We start from the raw sequence: 19,334 nt of genomic DNA, 5'->3' as shown, positions 1-19,334 counted from the left end.
CCACCTTATCCCTCACAAGGACCTTCCTGACTGGCTCCAGCGACCCCAACCTCACTTAAGCTTGTTCCAAGGGCCATAACCATGCTGTGTCCTCTCGGCTGGATGCAATCCCAGCAGTCGACACCACTTCGGGATCTGATTGGCTAGCAATTCTTGGGGGTGGGATCTTGTCCTTAAAAGGACATGTTCAAGTGTTGCCTGACTGCCAAAAAATCAGGTTTGGACCGAGGTGGAGTTGACCCTGGCTTTCTGGACTCTTGTCTGGGCCACCGCTACACCAACAAAATCCAGTCCTAAGTGACAGCGTAATTCTTGCCCCCTAGTGTCTGGTAGGAGGTGTTTTTCTGTCTTCAGTTTTGAATAATTCAAATTTTGGAGGAGAGCAATTGTAAATCCAAATCTGAACTCCAAATCAATCTAGTGTGACCAGATGTCCTGGTTTTGATGGGACAGTCCCGGTTTATCATTAAACGTTCTGGTGACCTAACAATTTCCTAAAACTAGTTCAAACATTCCGGCTTTCACATTTTCCCTTTTTGTCAAATATATACTGGGTATGGGGGAGAAAATCTGTGTTAAATTTAATTTCCTCCCTGTAAAGATGCATCACATCGCACTGCAGGCAGCAGATCTGTATCCCTCTCCCCACTGCCCCCTTGAGGTCTCCAAGGGAGTTGTTACTACCATTTTGGCACCGACAGCGCCATTGCTGATAACGCTTTTTAAACAATCTATAGAATAGGATTGCCAGGCCTGGCTGGACATATTCCAGGAGATGTCATCATATGACCTCCCACATTCAACTGGCACTCCTCAGATTCCTGTCATTGGTCATCCAACATGTCAATCACCCCAGAGCCCCGCTTTCCCAGGACATTTAGATGTGTCCCGGTTCGGTCTTTGAAATCTAGTCATCCTAAATCAATCTAATTCATCTTTAACCAGCAATCATCTTCATAAAATGCTTGATGTTTACTTGCATATCAACAACAATGAAGTATACTGGCATCTGTTCCTAGACTTTAGATGTGCAAAAATTTTCCCTGCCTTCCCAGTTTCTTTGGCCCCGGTATATCTGTGAGGCAGGGAGAGAACAAGGAGGAGATGTGGTGACTGGGAAACCTATATTTCCATTAGGAGTGTTATGAAAAGTAACCTGTATCTCATTTATATTGGTTAACATTCTGCTGTATGGTTCTATAAACCTATTCTGTGTCTTAAGAAAGATGCAGTCAGCTAGGCGCTTAATACACAAACCAATGAGAAAGGGCAAGTTAACACCATGTGGAAGTGGAAAACATTGTAAGGAACAACAGTATAATATAGCTAGGCTATTTTAAAAATAAACTTGTCTACATATTAATGTTGCTATAAATTTACATATGCACACAAAGCACTGATGTTGTCATTTTGTGGCAAACCAGACTGGAATGCTGCATGTAACTTTGCAGCTTGCTGTAAACCTGATAGAAATACCAATGATTTTGTCATGAGGCACAGACAAGAGCCAACATTTCCTTGGAAAACAACAAGCCATCATCTTGGGGGAGTATAATGAACTTTGACAGATGTTCTAATATTTATTTTTAAAAAGCATTCTGAAGGAAGTACAAGAGGCAATAATGAGTATTAATTGCATTGAGGTTGCATTGCACCAAGCCCTATAATTTTTTAGGAAAAATTTGTTTGCTATTGACTTATACATTGAAGCAGATGCATTGATTCTGCTTTACTTTGAGCCAAATGAAATGATCTGCCATTTTGTTGCACATCCGTTTATACCTGTGATATGCTAATAATACTTTGGGCGGAATCTTAACACCTATTTAAAGTTTTTCAGAGGTCAAGACCAAAAGCTAGTCCCAATCCCACTGGTGATGCCTGCCCAACCACCTACACTATCTGCAGCCAATTAAGATGCTGTCTCTGGGACCAGTGAAACTTGCATCTGGCTGGGCTAACGGGAGGGCCTACTGTGGTGTCCTGCTGGCAGCTAAACCAGGTGAGGTGGGCGCTGCTGGACAAGGTAGGAGAATGCAAGGGTGCCACATTTTGGAGGTGCTTTCTGAAGAGGTAAGAAAATTATTTGTGGCCACAGCTGCCAGGCTGTCATTATGGACCCTCTCCACAGGATGACCTGCGGCCACAGTTGTCGACCTATGTCAGATGCAACTCAGGATCGGCAGGAGGATAAATGAATAATGTTTCACTGGCCCCTGGCCTCTTGAGCTTTGACCACAGCACAGGGCCTGTCCTCCACCAGTATGACCTGGCAGCATCCCCAACCTAGCCCTGAGTGGCCAGTTTCTTGGCATTAATTGGCTACCTGCTGCCAGACAAGCAGCTGCTTCTGGTGCTCACCTGCCTCCTGCAATATCGGCCGGCGGTAGGAATGCATCAGGTGGCCAATTGATGCACCATTTTCAAAAGTATCTTCATGCTGCTGGTGAGATTCTACCCTTTGATGCTGGATTCTGTCATTACAAATGTTCGAAGACATGAACAACTATCGCTAAAACAATTACAAATAATGACTAACCAGATAACTTCATATTCCACATCTTAAAATGAACGACAAATAATCTATGGTGTTAAATTCTTACTAATTACCACCAAAGCTGTTGACATTACTGCAATTTGCATTTCCCCTCCCTAATTATGCCTAATTTTCTGTAACAATTTAATTAGCCTGTTAAACTGTTAGAAAATAATGAAATGCCTAGTATTTGAACTTTAATTAAACTGAGATAATTAGTTAATTATTGTAAACATCTTATCAAACAGTAAAAACTAAATGAGGTCTTTATATGACTTCACAGATTCTGTATCTGCAAAAATTATCACATGAAATACTACAGGAAAGAAACCAGGTGAAAAAATATTTTAACCAGCCCCAATTTTTGGTGATTTAATATCAATATTGACAAATACTGCATTATAATATGCATTTAAATACAGAAACTCCTTTTTTTTCTCTGGTGTCAGCTTATTAGCCATCCTTGGGTATTAGTGAAATCACTGCAGTGAAAATAGTTTTGATCTATCTCTTTGGGGAATGAGTTCCCCCCTCTGCTGGATTATATGTTCACCATGTTTAATGATGCAAAAAATTTCCCTGAGTAGTAGCTATTTATCTTTATCAATGAGAACTTTTGCCTAGCTGTCAGTTATTAGGACATGGTATTCCACAGATAAGCCTTACTGAGCACCCACAGTTTGGAATTGTGCCCAGATGATACTATCAGTTAAAATTGTTTGAGCTCAATGATGCTCTCAATAAAACTAATTCTAGCTTGTGCTGTTCATCTCACTCCACTTTACCACCTCTTCTCATCCAAAATACAAGATCACAGTTTGGCTGTTTTAAGATTCTTTATAAGTTGCTAACCTAGGAACTTTATACTGCTTCTCTTGTTTTCCAGACATAAAGTGGGTGCAAAAGCATCCAATATGGCAGGTGGGCTGAGAAATTTGAGTCAAGGGTATTATTAACATAGGCATCAAAAGTGTAAAATGGGTGACAGTGAATTGGTTGCCCATCATATTCTTCACAAAATTTTCCTCTCAGTTGAAGGTGATGGGCGGGAAAATATAATGGGTGACCAAAATTAAAATGACCTCTCCCTGACCCCTCTCCTCAATTGAGTGGAAACTTGAAGGACATTTTCCTTTTTTTTTCATGGTAAATTTTATAGAATAAGCAACAACTTAATAGCAAATTGACAAACCCACACTTTCATGGTTCCAGCTGTCACCAGTTTGTTGTAAATCTCACTGTTCATACTTGAGCATAGCCAACAATAATTTGTATTTATATACCACCTCTAAATTCATAAAATACCCCATGGTGCTTCACAGATAAAGAAAAATGGATACCAAGCCAAAGAAGGAGTCATTGAGGGATATTTTAACTCTCCACAAAAGGAGGACGAGGGTCACGTTGGGGTTAAATCAGCACATTTGCAAAGCCTAACCTATAGCCATTGCGAATGTATCTGCATTTTTTTAGACACTTTTGGAGTGTCTAAGTGATCCATTCTGACAAGAAGGGTCCATGGTTATATATTTTTTTATTCATTCATGGGATGGCGGTGTCACTGGCTAGGCCAGTATTCATTGCCCATCCCTAATCGCCCCTGTTCAGAGGGTATTTAAGAGCCAACCACATTCATGTGGGTCTGGAGTCAAATGCATGCCAGACCAGGTAAGGACAGTGGATTTTCTTCCCTAAAGGACTTCAGTGAACCAAATGAGCTTTTATGACAATCAGCAATGGTTTCATGGTCATTACCAGACTTTTAATTCCAAACATTTATTGATTCAAATTTCACCATCTGCCGTGGTGGGATTTGAACCCAGGTCCCCAGAGCATTGCCCTGATTCTCTGTGTTATAACATTGATGATGGTAAATGCTGAGTTGTTCAAATCCCAAAAGAGAAACTTGAAACAACTGCCACAACTTGATTTGCAGTCTGTATAAATTTTGAGGTGCGTGCCTTGAATTCAGTAGTAATAAGACCACCAAATCTTACAGGTTTTACAAAACTGGATTAAATATTTATTAATAAGAGAAATTATTTTTAAATACGTACATAGATCCGTACATAGATCTACAAATTACTACTATGATAACTTCTAAATTCCCCTAATAAATATAACTCCCAGTTATTTGTTCATTAAGACAACAGTAAGACACATAGGGGAGAATTTTCTCCCCTTCGGGCGGGCTGGACGGGAGCAGGCATGGGCGGGCTTGCAACCGATCACCGCCCACAATCGGCTAGGCGCTGCCATTTTGCATGCGCGGGCTAATTAAGACCTGCCCAGCATGACGCACACCCAGAAGCACTCAATGCTCCCTGTGCGGGCAAGGTGGTGGAGGGAGAGTCAGGCCCTGCACTCTTTCACGCATGCCCGGAGCTGCCTCAGAGAGATTAAGGAAAGTCATAAAAATTTGATAAACAAAAGAATAAAATTATTCAGTCACATCCCCTCATGTGACATTGTCACATGAGGTGGGATATGTTTCTCAATTCACATGAAACAATTTATTAAATTAATAAAGCCTTCATGAAATCTCATCCCGCCCGTGGATGAGGTTCCATGTAAAATGCGAAGGCTGCCTGGGCTCTTCGCCTGCCTGCCAACCTTAAGGTTGGACAGACAGCCCTGTTTATTACTTCAATTAGTTTTTAAATGGCCTTAATAGGCCTTTGACTGTTCAGTGCGCGCCCGCTGAACTGAAAATTGGAATGACGCACAGTGACGTTGGGACGCTTGCCCGACGTCATCGCGCGTCATTTCACGCATCAGCAAGCAAGGCCCGCCCCCATACACCAACCAGAAGATTCAGGCCATAGATTTTAAAAAACCCAAGCAAAGAAACATGCTACCCTGAACAAGTCAAATTCAAAGTGAGTTTTCTTAACTTCAGTCCTTTGAAGACTGCAAGTTGAGGCATAGATGCTGAAGGCTTTTCACTCTTGTAAGATCTTAAAGTACCTTTCCTTACAAACAGCCTTCTCTCCTAATACATATTTCCCTCTTTGAATCCAAATATCCATTGTTTCACTACGTCCTTGGACTTTATCTTCCTCATAAAAAAAGCATAGCAGTAAATTTTACCAGTAATCTTTGGGAAAAATAAACATACTAGCCAGGATTTTGCCCTCATCGGGCAGGCTTGGCGGGGGCGAGCAGTAGCAGTCAGGAAGCCAACAGCCGCCCGCAATCGGGGCCCAACTGTGATTTTATGCTGGTGGGCCAATTAAGGCCCTCCCAGCGTGAAATGCATGCTGCAGCACTCAATGCTGCCTGTGTGGTGAGGGGGAGGAGGGCGAGCAGGAACTTCATGCATGTGTGTAGGAAAAGCTCCCTTAGGCACAGAGCTGCCTCAGGGAGATGAAGATTTTAAAATTTAAAAATAAACAATTTTAAAATATTAAAAAACATGTCTCCTCATGTGACTCTGTCATGTGACATGAACAGGGACATGTTATTAATAAAATGTTAAAATTGTTGGAAATTTCATCCCACCCATGGATGAGGTTTCCAAAAAAAATCCAAAGGCCGCTTGGCCTTTTCGCCTGCCTGCCAACCGTAAGGTTGGACGGGCAGCAAAAAATTTAATTCAGTTATCCACACACCCACCGACCAAAATATCACGCGAGTACACGATGACGTTGGGACGCTCGCCTGATGTCATTGCGAGTCATTTTACATTCATTTGTGTCGGGCGCGCACCCGCCCGCAAGCGGAAAATTCTGGTCACTGTTTCTAAACTTCGCCTGGCTAGGTGACACATTTCACTCCCTCTTTTGAAAACAACCTAGCCTGGCTTATTTAAAAATGCAAATATTCCCTTGACACCTATGTTTCTAAACTTCCTCAAGTTTAACTAATTAACATTTCAAACTTAACTTTTCTTACATCAAAGCACACAGGATAATTCAATTAAGTCTCATACACACACACACCCATAGGCACATGTAAATACATAGACACATCCCACTATTACTCTATTTTACAATAAATTCAGTAATATTATGAGAATTATTATATCTGCCTGACATTCCCCTCTATGTTGAAAAATGAACCGTCCTAATTTAAAAAGATGGCTTAATTTTTATTAACCCATTTTATACAATCCTCTGTACATATTTATATACTCACACTATTACATTACCATGCATTAACATAGCATTATATATACAAATCCTTTGCATCAACAGAAACCATTCCAGTTCAGAGTCCAGGTTGCTAAGTGTCCAATTTTCCTTTTAACCTTCAAACTCTTGATAAAGCATCTGCAATCAGATTTTCTTGTACAGCAACATGTATAATCTGTAGATTAAATGATTGCATTAATAAACTCCATCTGATTAGCTTTGCACTTCTGTCTCAAAATTTGTCCAGAAACTTTAAAGGATTGTGGACTGTATAAACAATTGTCTCTGATGAATTGTTTGCCACATAAATTTCAAAATGCTGCAACGCTAACATCAAACCCAAAGTTCCCTTTTCAATCGTTGAATATCTTCTGTGTTGTGCACTCAACTCCCATGAAAAATTCCCAATCAGTTTTGCAATTCCAGTATCATCTTCTTGTAACAGTACGGCCCCGCTGCTTATATCACTTGCGTCAATGGCCAACTTAAATTGCTTGACATAATTAGGTGCTGCCAAAACTAGTGTCGTAGTTAATACAGTTTTCAAATTGTCAAATGCCTTCTGACACTCCTGTGCCCATTGAAACTTCTTGTTCTTTTTTAATAGTTTAGTCAGTGGAGCAACCAAGACACTAAAATTTGGTACAGATTTCCAATAAAACCCACTCATGCCGAGAAATCTCAAAACTTCTTGTTTTGTTGTAGGCATGGTGAAACCCATGAAAGCCTTGACTTTCACATCTCTTGGAGCCATCTTACAATGTCCAAATGTATGGCTTAGATACATAACTTGCGCTTTTGAAAATTCACATTTAGCCAAGTTCATCACCAAATTAGCTTCTTGTAATCAAGGAAGTAATTCATTTAGATGTTGTAAGTGCTCCTCCCACATATGAAAACTATCAAGTCGTTAATATAAACAGCACAATTGCTTAAACCTGCAATTACTTTGTTCGTCAGTCTTTGAAATGTCGCAGATGCATTCTACATACCAAAAGGCATGACTTTAAACTGATATTGTCCATTTGGCATCACAAAAGCCATTATCTCCTTTGGTCTCTCCGATAATGGTACTTGCCAGTATCCTTTCAGCAAGTCAATTTTTGTGACAAATTTTGATTTCCCCACTTTCTCAATACAATCCTCCAACCATGGTATAGGATATGGATCCACCTTTGTTACCGCATTCACCCCTCGATAGTCCACACACAAGGATGAATTTTCTGTGCCTGCTGGTAGCAGCCATGATAGGTGGTGGGTGCGGACAATATGGCACGATCTGGTTAACGACGAATGGAAGGCAGGTTGCAATTGCCTGCTCAGCTTTCGCTTTGGGGAACTGAGGTGAATGAACAACATCATTTAAACAGCTCTTCAGGATCGGCTGTTGCTTTGCAGGCTTCAGGGGCAGCAGAGTGCCTGGGTGAATGCCACCCTGCCTCGGAGGCAACTGTTTCTGGGGAGGTGGAGTCCTGGGGCAACTGCTGCCTGGCCCCAGCGGTGACTGTTCTCGGGGTGGGGGCATCCGGGGGCAACTGCTGCCTGCCATGGGGCAACTGTTTTCGGGGTGGGGGGAGGTGCGGGGTGGTGTCTGGGAACATCTGCTTCCTGGCCCCAGAGGTGACTGTTTTTGGGGTGGGGATGCAGGGTGGTGTCACCGAGCAACAGCTGCCTGGCCCCGGAGGTGACTGTACTCGGGGTGGGGGTGTCCAGAGGCAACTTCCGCCCTGGCGTTGGATCCTGCGCACCAGCAAATCAAGGTGGTGGGGCAGGGTGGGCGAGGGAAGTGGCCATACAACAGGGACACCTGTATAAACTGACCATTCCTCTGCAACTGAGACAGTTCAGGCACAGCCACAGTGCTATGATTAGAGTTAGACTCCTAGTCAGCCCACCCATGCAAGAAATGTGGAGGCACCAATGTGCCACCAGGCCCTCCAGACCTGATCCCCCACCACCCCGGCACAGATTGTGAGTCTGAGACCACTTTACTGGACAGTGTAGCAGCTGGACCGCACATATTGTATAATCTACTCGCCAACGCTGGCCATGTAGCAATCACTGCTGGAGGTGCTCACAGCTCCTTGCAATCTCAGCATCCCAGTTTGTACCGGTGACCCCCCAAGTCCGGAGTTGACAGGGCAGCCAAGCAGCGCATTTATCTGTGGCCATCCGAGGGGTGACCAGTACTCTCTGGGAAGCGTTAAGGGGCAGTCACACAGGACAATGAAAGGATGCTAAGTTCACCAGTGCTAACCATGTCTCCCACTCTCTTTCATGCTGCAGGGGGACCATGTCAGGGTCATGGATCTTGGTGATCGAGCCTGGCCTCATGGCCTACAGAGAACAGAGAAGACGGAGCAGAGAGCGATGGAGGCTTCTGGCCGCGCAATGGCAGGAGCAGCAACCTCAGGAAGAAGGAGCTGCTGGAGCTCCTGCCCACACTGCCCAGGAGTGACAGTGAGCTGTGACTGGTCAGCGCCTAGTGACACCCAGGGTCTATTGACGTCCCCTCTCATTCCTCCAGATGACCGAGAACCAGTATCGACGAAGACTCTGCATGTCTAGGCACCTGATCGCTCATATCCACCTCTTACTGCAGGACATGGTGCCAAGGGGACATGGAGGGCATCCACTGTCAGTGGCTGAGAAAGTGACCACGGCGCTCAATTTCTAAGCCAGTGGCTCTTTTCAGGGCTCCTCAGGTGACCTTTGTGGGACCTCACAATCCACCACACGCAACTTCATCCATGAGGCCATGGATGCCATCTTCTCCATGGCACACAACTTTGTGCATTTCGCCCGGGACTGGGACAGCCAGGATGCAAGGGCCATTGGAATCGCCCAGATCTCGGGATTCCCACAGGTGCAGGGCATTGCTACACACGGTGGACTTCATCATCCGCAAGAGGCCGTGGCTGATGACACCCGTGTGGCAGCCTCAGAATGCTGCAAAGCGACGCTTTAATGAAGCTCATGCTGCAGCTCCCAACTTGGTGGAGCAGACCATCGGGATGCTGAAGATGCGGTTCCGGTGCCTGGACTGGTCTGGCGGTGCCCTGCACTACAGAGGGTGTTACGCATCGTCGTCGTCTGCTGCGTTCTTTAGAACCTGGTGCTGCAATGAGAAGAGGAGCTGGCTGAGGAGGAGATGGAGGAGCTGGAGGTCTCCTCAGGTGAGGAGGACGGCAATGAGAATGGGGATGAGGAGGTTCCCGGTGGTGACAATGACGGGGATGAGCCTCTCGCATTGGCTAGATGAGGCAGGTGCACTCGGGAGGCCCTCATAGCTGCCAGATTTATGGAGGATGTTGACAACATGCAGTGAGGTGTCCCCTTAGATTTTCACATCACAGTTGTGAACGTTTGGCTCCAGTCTGGCTAATGGCAGCAACAATACCCTCAGTGAGAAAGCTCCTGTGTTAGAGGTGCAGTGGAGGCCCTAATAGTTACTTGAGCGCAGGAGGATGCTGACAACATGCAGTGAGGACTCTCCATCAATCTTCATGTAGCCTCTGAGAATGTCTGACTCTTATCCAGCCGAGGGCAGCTCGCTTATGCTCCATGATCAGGGCCATATCATTGACGCAGCCATGAATCTTTAGATGCAGCTGATCCTCTGTCCGCCTTCAGCACCTGAACCCTTCAGTAGCTGGTGCACAGCATCAGTGGTCGCAGACACTGGCGCGATGGGGGCCAGTCCCACCTTAAATGTCCTGAGGCCACACAGAGGGTATAAGAGAACTCTGTGGCGCCTGCCTCCTACACTCTGGCAGCAATAACCAACACCTGTGCCCAGGTTGTGCAATTACTCTTCCTTAATTGCCCTAAACCTGCTCCCCAGACATCCACAACGGAGGTGGAGGCAGCCTGCTGACTGTGACGCCCTGTCTGTGATGACTTGGCAGGCATCCTCTGGAGGACAATGACTTGAAGGGCCCTGGCCTGCTTTCAGGGTCCCGCCTTGTGGCAGTGGCACCCTCCTCAGCTTGCGGAGCTGGAGTTGCAGGGGTCATAGGAAGAGGGGATTCAGATGGGCCAGACACTCCCAGAGTCAACTGGGTCGATGGCCCGGGAGTGTGCACATGCTGATCCTCCTCCCTATTGGTGCCTGAGGGCCCCTGGCTGACTCCTTGATGGGAAGGGGTAGCTGGAGTGAAATTGTGCTGCCCAGCACCCCTCTCGCATACATAGTTGGAGGCCAACTATTGCATCAATGATGGAGTTAAGCAGCAGTGCAGGAGCAGTAACCTGGACCAAGGTCTCCATGGCGGCTACCATCCTGCCAGTGTTGATCTTGGTACACTGCTATGCCGGCACTTTCACCTCAGCCCAAAGACAGACAGAGATCTCTATCGTGCTTTGGATGATGTGCAGCGGACATCCCTTCCTGATGTTCCCTAACTTACCTTTGCGGCTCCAGCAACTGTGACATGACCGACTTCAGAGGCTCATCATCTGACTCGGACTCACTAGGCTCCTGGCCTCCATAAGACTCTCTGAATGATGGGGACCTGGGCAGTCCCTGCCGCTGCCTGCTGTTGATCAGACTGTGCACTGTGCTCTCCAATGTGTGATCCCATGTCTATTTTAGAGCTATGTCCCACTGAGGTGTATGTCTCTGCGCTGCTGGATGGTGTGGGTGAGTGCTGTAATGGGACTTCAAGGTGCCTTCAGATTCCCCTTCAGAGGTTCCTTCTGGACTTGATTGGAGGCCCTGTGTCATGGACTCTGTCGGCTGTTTGGCAGATGTGCCTGCAAAAGCAAGGCGAAAAATTAGTGCATGGAAGTGGCCTGTGAAACAGGACACATCACTCACAGCATGGTTGTTTGATGGATGTTGCATTGTTGGATCCTCACTTGGTAGAGCAGTGCTGACCTCACCATCAGCACAGGAACGGTGCAGATCGCGGCCAGCCTGCAGGATGGCTCTGTTTTTCAAGTCCATGGGGACCTTGAATTTGGGCATTCCTCCACAAGTCTGCAACCTCTCTCTCTTGTGTGCCAGCTTGTCCTGCATGGATAGAGATGGAGAAAGTGTAAGCAGGATGCCTGCCGGGCCAGATGATAAGTATGCCTGGCCTGTGTGGGTGGTGAGTGATCCCTTGGATGGGATGAGGACAATGACAGTGAGTGTGAGAGAATGAATGGTGATGTTCCTTGAACTGGCAGTGAGTGAGGGCCCTGTGGATGTGTGCTGGGTTTGTGAGTGTGTGAGTTGAGAGTGATGAAAAGAGTGACTTACCCTGGCGGAATGGAGGAGATCATTCATCCTCTTGCAGCACTGGATGGCTATCCTCTTCTGAAGGGCGTTGGTGCTGACCACCACTGCCACTGCCTCCCAAGCCGGATTGCTTACGTTGCTGCGGCCAGACATCCTGATGGACCTCCACAGCATCCAGCAGTCACTTGAGGGACCTGTCATTAAACCCGGGGGGGGCTGCCGTATTTTTTCCTTTGCTGTCCATGTCTCCCACGCAACGGTGGTAAGCTGGTAGCGATGAGCAGTGTGCTGGCAGCTGCCTTTTAAACGTGGCAGCTGGTGTGATGTAATGGTGAAGTGATGGCAGGAGGACGAATGAGAACCACCCACAATAGAAATGGCGTGTTCCCCGGGAATGCACAAATAATGAGGCGGGTTTGGGACAATACGGCGTGAAAATCCACCATCCGGGCCAGATGATAAGTATGCCTGGCCTGTGTGGGTGGTGAGTGATCCCTTGGATGGGATGAGGACAGAGGGTAAAACATTGCTTTACCCGACTGCTACCACACTTACTACAAATCTGGGAAAATTCCGCCCACAGCCATTGTACTCCATCCTGTTTCAGTGCCAGCACATTGGTGAACTCCTGCTACTCAACTAGACTCAATTATATAATTTTGAAGCATGAAGTCAATTTCTTTCTGTACTTGTGATAACTTTACCAGATTTAAGCTATAAGGGTGTTGCCTTACCAAAGATGCAACTTCTTTGGATACATTATGTATAGCTAAATTTGTCTTCCCCAACTTATTTCCACAAATAGCTTTGTGCGACTGCAATGGCTTTTCTAAATCTCTTAGACACTTATTTGGAAGGTAACTCAAAATTACATTAAAATTTTCATGTACCCCCTCATTGTCTAGTTTTATTAAAGGAAAATCAATTTCAGATTCCTGCATTTCTACTCCTTTCTCGTTATCTACCACCATTAATACCTCCTTTTGGTCCTCTTTCCTGTCAAAGTGCTTTTTAAGCATATTTACATGACACACCCTTTGTGTCTTTCTTCTATCTGGAGTATTTATTAAATAATTTACTTCACTCAGTTTCTTTTCAATCTTGTTAGGAAACCTGGTAGACACATCTATTATTGTCAGTAAGTACTGATTTCCACTTTCTTTCTTAGGGAGGGGTCCTATACAATCAATCATGACCCTAGTAAAAGGTCGTTCAAAAGCTGGAATGGGAATTAAAGGTACCTGCTTAATCACTGCTGTGGTTTCCCTATTAACTGACATGTGTGACATGTTCTACAGAATTTAATGAGTCACCCAGTGCAGAATTAGCATCTGTCTCCATCAACAAAATTCCAAGCTGTAGCTTTCCTGTCTATTTTCACTTTCATCACTTGCTGGGATATGTTTAAATGTTCCCTAGCCAACGCACAAGCTCTGTCCAATCTCTCCCTGAAGTTTGATACATAATCCAGGGGAGTCATTTCTGAAGTTCAACCCACCAATTTCTTATAAATCAATTTCAGTAGTCCCCTTACCTCATGATCATAGACTAGATCGAAAGGACTAAAACCAATCGATGCATTAGGAGCGCCCCAATAGCAAACAAGAAGAATGGAATTCCTCCATTCCAATCCTGTCGATAATCCTGACTGTATGCTCTCATCATAGCTTTTAAAGTTTGGTGCTATCTTTCTAAAGTCCCTTGGATTTGGGATGATAAACTATTGAATTAATTAGTTTTATTCCCAAACTGTTCATTACTACCTTAAACAGCTGTGACATAAAATTTGAACCCTGATCTGATTGTATTTCCTTAGGTGAACCATATCTTATAAAAAATTTGGTTAACTCTTCCACAATCTTCTTTGTTGCAATGTTTCTTAAAGTTATTGCTTTAGGAAACCTGGTAGACACATCTATTATTGTCAGTAAGTACTGATTTCCACTTTTTTTCTTAGGGAGGGGTCCTATACAATCAATCATGACCCTAGTAAAAGGTCGTTCAAAAGCTGGAATGGGAATTAAAGGTACCTGCTTAATCACTGCTGTGGTTTCCCTATTAACTGACATGTGTGACATGTTCTACAGAATTTGATTACATCCCTATACAATCCAGGCCAATAAAAATGTTTCTGTATCTTTGACTGTGTCTTTCTAATTCCTAGATGTCTCCCCATTGGAATTTCATGAGCTATCCTCAGAATCTCATTTCTATACATAAATGGGATAACATTCTGATGTGCATCCCTCCAGCTTTCATTTGTTGAAACATGATATGGCCTCCATTTTCTCATTTAAATATTACCCTCAAGGTAATAACATTCTGGAATACATTTTGCCTGTTTCTGAGTAAACAGTCTGATATAAATGTTTTATTTGCAAATCTTTTTTTTCTGTAACTCCACCAACTCCCTTGAGTTAAACACTTCAGCAGAATTGTTTTCCCGTCTTTCTTCCTGAGCAATGCTATCAAACACCGTGCCAGCTAATTGGATTTCAATATCTTCTTCCTGCCTTTGAACTGCCTGTCTTTCTTCTTTTTCTTGCTTCAGTCTGTAAGCCTGTGATATTGTTATCACACAACCTGGAAACAATCCAGGATGCTGTCTCTGCAACATCATTGTGGAAGATATCACTACAGGATGCTCAAATACCATAGGCGTCACCCACATTTATAATCCAACTATATCATTACCCAGAATAAATTGAACCCCTGCAATGGGCATTTTTTCTATTACTCCAACAGTCACTTTGCCTGTTTTCCACTCACTCTTTAAATTTACCTTCCACATGGAATAGGTTTAGCATCTCCATGAACTCCACTTATTATCATCTGTTATTGCAATACTCTCTCTGAACAATAAATATCACGATCCCATAACATTAAGGATTGACTAGCCCCTGTGTCTCTTAAAATTTTAGCATCTTTACCTACTCCGCCCTGTACACATGGGGGAGAATTTTTCCAATGGCAGGCGGGCTAGGTGGGAGCAGATGCAGAGTCGATCGCCACTTGTGATCGGCTGCGTGCCACCATTTTACACAGGTGGGTCAATTAATAATGCGCAGCCAGTAGTGCTCAGCACTACCTATGCGGGCTGGGGGAGGAGGGAGAGTCAGGGCCTGTGCTCCTTTGCCCAAATAGATTAGAAAACTTTTTAATAAATAGAGTAAACATTTATTTAAACATGTCCCCTCATGCGACAGTGTCACAGGAGCTGGGACATGTTTGTGCAGCTTGGAAATTTTATTTATTTATTTTATAAGAGCTCCAGGAAACCTCATTCTGCCCATTCCCTGAAAAACACGAAGGCTGCTTGGGCTCTTCAGCTGCTCACTAACCTTAAGGTTGGATGGGCAGCATTCTAAACTAGTTTAATTGAGTTTTTAATGGCCTTAATAAGCCATTGAAATTTCAGCGGGTGCGCAATCGCCTCCAGTGCACGCCCACCAAGCAAAATATCAAGATGACGCGCAATGACATCAGGACTCATGCCCAACGTCACCATGCGCCACCTTACGCATCGGCATGTCGGGCCCACCCTAGTAGGTCGACCGGAAGATTCAGCCCATGAAAAGACTTTCCCTTCAAATACAAAATCTCTAAACATTTCTGCAACCTGCTCCTTCGAATTGTCTTATGTAAATTGTGAGCACATTCCCACTTCTTTATTGATTCTCCCTGTTTTACCTGTGCACAAACGATTGTTTTTTCCTACACCTGAACTTTAGAACACAAAACTTTTACTTCCAGTACTTTCCTGTACCCCTATAATTCCAACAGATTTTCTTTGCAATTTCCAGGACACCGATTTCATGTGTCCAACTTTATTACAATGAAAACACCTCAATTTTCGAATGTCACTTCTACACTCAGCACCTTCCTTTTTATTCTGAGAAAAACGGCCTGGGAATTTCCACCTTCTCCTTCTCTTCCCTGACTACCCACCTTCCTTTCACCTTCCCACTTTCTATCTTTTTCTGATTTAAAAGAGTGACGGAAAAAAGGTTTGGCTCCATGAACTAACTCAGTCATCAGCTATTTCTGCTGCTTGTCTTATTGTTTCAACTCCCTGTTTCTCCACATGAGTTCTCACTATTGAAGGAATTGAACCCTTAAATTCTTCCAAAAGAATTACCTTGCTAAGAGCTGAATATGTTGTCTCTATTTTTAATGCCCGTACCCACAAGTCAAAATTACTTTGCTTTACTCTTTCAAACTCAGTATAAGTTTGCCCAGGCTGTTTTCTCATATTCCTAAATGTCTGCCTGTATGCCTCAGGAATCAACTCATATCCACTCAAAATAGCCTTTTTTACCACATCATAGTTCACCAATACTTCTTCTGACAGTGAAGCATAAACCTCATGTGCTGTACCAACCTACCTGGATTGTAAAAACAATGCCCAGTTTTCCATTTCATCTGTTTAGCTATCTTCTCAAATGAAATAAAGAATGCATCAATATCTCTTTCCTCAAACTTTGGAAGAGCTTGTACAAATTTAAACATCTCCCTATTGGATTCTGATCTAGAAAGAAGTCCTTCCTCACCTACTGGTCTCTCTGTTTTAACTGCCTGCATTTTTAACTGGAATTCTCTCTCTCTCTCTCTCTCTTTCTCTTTCCTCCTGTCCTAACCTCACCATTTCTAATTCTTTTTCTCATTTCTTTCCCTCTCTTGCATTTCTGCCTGTTCCCTTTGAAATGCTCTTCTTTTTCCTTTTTCCTTTTTCTTCAGCCTCTAGCTCAAGTTTTTTCATTTCATTTTTTTGCTCAAATTCAAGCCTCTTCATTCCTAACTGAAGTCACACTATCTCCAGCTGTGAGTTACTAGTGTTAGGTATCACCTCTTACATTAAATGCTGTGCTAAATCTTCAATTATGTATGCTTTCTTTGCCCCTGCAGGTAACTCCAATTATAATTTATCAGCCAATTCCAGTAACTTATCTTTAGTTACCTTTTGTAAATCAGCCAAAGTTATAACTTCAACTCCCAGACAAGTCTGAGCAACTACCAAAGCCATGTTTCACCACTGCGAAAAAACCTCACACCAGCTCCTGAATTCAAAGTCCTTCTAGCACTCATAACCGTAAGATTCAGCAACTCAAACCTAATCAGGGAATTTCAAATATATTCCCGGACAAGCCCACAATTTTTGTTATGACACAGTCGATCAGTAAATGCTGAATTGTTCAAATCCCAAAGGGAAATGTGAAATAACTGCCACAACTTATTTTGCAGTTTGTATAAATTTCGAGATGCGTGCCTTGAATTCAATAGTAATAAGACGACCAAGTCTTATAGATTTTACAAAGCTAGATTAAACATTTATTAATAAGAGAAATGATTTTCAAATACATACATAGATTTACAAATTACTACGATGATAACTTCTAAATTCCCCGAATCAATCTAACTCCCAGTTACACTTTCATTAAGGCAACGTAAGATACGTAGATTTTTAAAAACCCAGACAAAGGAAAATAATACCCTGAACAAGTCAAATTCAAAATGAGTTTTCTTAATTTCAGTCCTTTGAAGACTGCAGCTTGAGGCATAGATACTGAAGGCTTTTCACACTTGTAAGATCTTAAAAATGCCTTTTCTTACGAACGGTCGTCTCTCCTTTATACGTATTTCCTCTGTGAACCCAAATATCCATTGTTTCACTATGTCTTTGGATTTTATCTTCCTGATAATAAAAACCTCTCATGACACTAAATTTTACCAGTAATCTTTGGGAAAAATGAACACACTGGCCAGGGTTTTTCCTATGGCGGGAGCAGGTGTGGGTGGGTGCAGAGCCGATTGCCGCCTATGATCGGCTCCATGCCGCTATTTTACATGGACGGGCCAATTAAGACCAGCCCAACATAAATCGCGACTTCCAAGATCAACGGGAAGGGGCGGGCAGCAGCAGGAGGCCAATGACCACGAGGTCCAGTGGCGACCCAGTGGTCTATTCAAAAACAGCACAGGCAGCCATCCTAAGGCTGCCCCGGATGTTGGACAGCGGCATGACAGATAACGTCCTCAGAGAGCAGGCCAGGCGGGAGGGCAGGTCGGCCAGGCGGTCGGCCCCAAGATTCTCAGATGAGAGCCTCGCTGCCCTCCTCGAGGATGTGGCAGCACACTGCGAGATCTTGGTGCCAAGGGACGGGAGGAGGAGGCCGCCCCCACACATATAAAAATATGCCCGGGCACGTTGTCAGCTCCCACGGTGGTGAGGTACGCCTGGGTGCAGTGCTGCAAGTGGTTTAATGACCTCTTGCGATCGGGAAGGGTGAGTACTGCATTTGCACGGGTCACTTAGCACAGCAGTTAGGTTTGCCACCCCCACCCCTCCATCCCCCACCCACCACCCCCCCAACCCCTCCATCCCCTGCCCGCCACCCACCAACCACCAGCCCCCCCACCACCCACCCCCCCACCCCCCATCCCCACCCCTGCCCCACCCCCCAGCCACTGTCCTCCCCAACTCAGAATTTTGTTTTTGTATTCATTCATTCACAGGATGTGGCCTTCGCTGGCTAGGCCATGATTTATTGCCCAACCCTAGTTGCCCATGAGAAGGTGGTGCTGAGCTGCCTTCCGTATCCTCTGCATGTGGTGCAGAACACCCACAGTGCTGTTTGGGGGAAAATTTCAGGATTTTGACCCAGTGACAGTGGAGGAGTGCCGAAACATTTCCAAGTCAGGATACTGAGTGACTTTAAGGGGAACGTCTAGATGGTGATGTTCCCATCTATGTACTGCCGTTGTCCTTCTAGGTGGTAGTGCTCATGGGTTTGGAAGATCTTAGAGTGTGAGTGGCAAATGTGATGGAGGCAGCATCTGGGCAAGGGAATCAGCCCTGGCTGCTTGGAGTGAGTGTAGGGCGGCTCCAGGGTCACAAATCGGATGAGCCCTGCAAGGTTTTCCTCAGCTGTGGGTGGCAGGGCTGCAATGGCAATGCAGCTACAGGGTGGACTAACCAATGCTCCTCTCTCCTTTCAGGAGAAGGCAGCCCACATAATGCTGAGCAGCTGTGGACTGGCGAAGGGCAGCCCCACCTTCTCACAATGACCAGATATGAGCAGGAGGCACTGGAGCTGGAGAGGTGCCATGCGCCCAGGTCAAGTGACCGCGGTGAGGTTGGGGTGCCAGGGGGAGGTAAGAGTGCCGTGCACTGAGGTCACAATGTCTGTCAGTGCAAACATTCTACTGTTGACTGTATATTCATTTCAGCCTCCAACATGGGATCCCTATTGATAATGGAAGGAGGAGCACACCCTGATCCAGTGCCAGGCCTGCACATTAACAGTGTAACAACTTCAACTAATCAAATGTCCTCATTCTTCCTTTCAGCCTCACCGGAGCACGCCCAGTCTCAGGAGGCAAAGGGACTGTTGCTGACCCCTGAGGGCACAGAAGACACACCTCTCAGCTTGGCAGGCACCAG

The sequence above is a fragment of the Carcharodon carcharias genome, chromosome 5 (genome assembly GCF_017639515.1).
Source record: "Carcharodon carcharias isolate sCarCar2 chromosome 5, sCarCar2.pri, whole genome shotgun sequence".
NCBI lineage: Eukaryota > Metazoa > Chordata > Chondrichthyes > Lamniformes > Lamnidae > Carcharodon > Carcharodon carcharias.
Note: the sequence above shows the minus strand (reverse complement) of the source record.